Consider the following 2307-nt stretch of genomic DNA (forward strand, 5'->3'; position numbering starts at 1 on the left):
GTGGTTTGACGTCTCCTTGTCCGCTGCGTCTGAGAATGGATGGAGAGTTGCGTTCGTTTAGCCGCGATAGAGACGACGATGGCTACTGCGGCTGCGTGCATTGTAGAAAGGCGCCCGCGTTAGTTTAAGCGCAAGCTCGATGAGGTTGCGTTCCAAAGCAGAAAAGAATAAAACTCGAAATCAGGCGTTCAACGTGGCATGCCACCAACGTCAGCGCGCATGTGGGCACCCCAAATGCTCGCCCGCATGGACAGTATTAGAGACACGTTGACGCTGCGCGGGCCGTCAGTTCGTCAAGGAGTTGCATACCACGTGTCGAGGAGGAGGAGCGTACGAATCTCTCGACACTGACGACGAGCCAGATCCGCACGCCTCATTGCTGGTGGGTGGCGCCGTGAAGCTTCCGAAGGCTACTCTGGCACCAGCTGCACCACCCAGCGCACGACCCTGAGCGCATCGCAACGAGGTGCCAGAAGGATGCGTCGTCTCGACCGGCTTGATGACGACGAATCGCCTCGGGCTACTGTCGCCTCCATCACCGTGCGTTGAGCATGTGAGCTCGGTATGTATCTCGGTGGACTTTACTCTATTTTCTAGAGCGGAACCTACGTGGCTGCTGACTGATGCTGAGACCTCGCCTATTATTTCAGCGATTGCATTGAATCGGCGGCTGATAGGCGTCCACTCGGACCAGATGCTGTCCTCCGTGTTTTAATATGGTACAAAGTTTGTACACTGTAAGTCATTCACGAACTGGATGTTCAAGCAAGCCGAGAAGAAGCACCCGGGTCCGCTTTCAGCCAGCAGCAGCGCACGCGGGTCGGGGTCGGGATTAAGTGGCGCTGGAATGAGGCAACCGACACGGATATCTGCCGTCGTGTGAGCGCTGACGAGCTTGGTGCAAACACACGACAGAAAGAGGCAACGCGGATATCAGGCTCTTGCAACGCGATCGAAACCTATCGATCTTTGGTCGCCGATCAGCCGCTGAGCCACTTGACACAGTCGGTTTGCTGGACCGAAACGTATGTCATGCGTGCGCACAGCTCCAGCGGTGCGCTGTGCGTTTGCGGCGGGATTCTTGGACATGGGCAGTGGTCAAGTAGGTTTGGGCAGCTGAGCCGACGCGATGCAGGGCGAGCTCCCATGCTCAAAACCCTTCGATGCAGGTGCAGTAGCCGTAGACGCGTCGCCGTCATCCGCAGCACCGCGACCACACATCCTCCCATATACTACTCTTCGTGGTGCGCTGGGTGGTGCAGCTGGCGTTCGAATTGCCGTCGCGGTTTAGAAGCGGCGCGACGCTGGCCGTAAATGTGGCATGCCGATCTCGGCTCGTTTGTATAATATACTAATACGGGCTCTTGCCCCAAAGGTGGCATTCTGATGCTCAACTTCAACTTCAAATTTAAATTCCAGGTGTCACTGCTCGCCAAATCGTACATGTTGCTTTGTATGGTTGTCTGATCTTGCGTACTACTGAGTACTAGTAAAAAATATGCTCGCCCCAACCCTAATGGAGCTTGGAGCACTAAATGTGGCACCACCCGCTGCTCGTTGCTCTTGTGTGAACATCTATTTCACCACGATTGCCTTCGCGATGTGATCGCCGATGCCAACAAGTGCCCGCACCCGCACTGCGACAAACCTGTCTTCAGACGTTGCCTAATTTATCTTTACAAGTAGCGTCAATAATAATCCAAGAACGTTTTGCGTTGGATTTGAATTTCCTACATGCGCCTCGAGATAGCAGGAGCGCGATTGTTCAACTAGAATCAAGGCCCTGCCAGAATCCAGCGTCCTCTTTGGCTACATTTCTCATTCCAAACTCGCAGCACCAATGCACTGTGTGTTATCAAACGAGTGGCTACATCATCCAGAAATCACATCTTCAATTCGTCGCAAATTCCTGTTCCGCAGCCCGTTCGCGTTAGCCTCGACCTCGCGCAGCTGGAGACGTGGGCAGTCGGCGTTGTCGGTGCGCGCGCCGTCGATGGCCTTGATACAGCACAGGTATACACCGTCGTCCGACGTGTTGCCGCGTCGTCGAGACTTCTTCGTTGACTTTTTGATTGCCATGTGTACAGCAGCGTCTTGGGTGAGCGCCGCGAGGACCGACTAGAGGTGCGTGTCCTCGGCGTGGCCAATCACGTCAATGTAAAAGAGGTACTTGAACTTGTGGGTCGAGAGCTCGGTCGCGTCCTTCTCGGCCGCGACGTTCCACGGACGCACCTCGAGCTTGGAGATTTCGACGTGCTCGGCGGCAAAGAGGCCGAGCGCCGTGTGCAGCTGGCTCGTACCGTTCGT

This window comes from Saprolegnia parasitica, assembly GCF_000151545.1.
Source record: "Saprolegnia parasitica CBS 223.65 unplaced genomic scaffold supercont2.24, whole genome shotgun sequence".
NCBI lineage: Eukaryota > Oomycota > Saprolegniomycetes > Saprolegniales > Saprolegniaceae > Saprolegnia > Saprolegnia parasitica.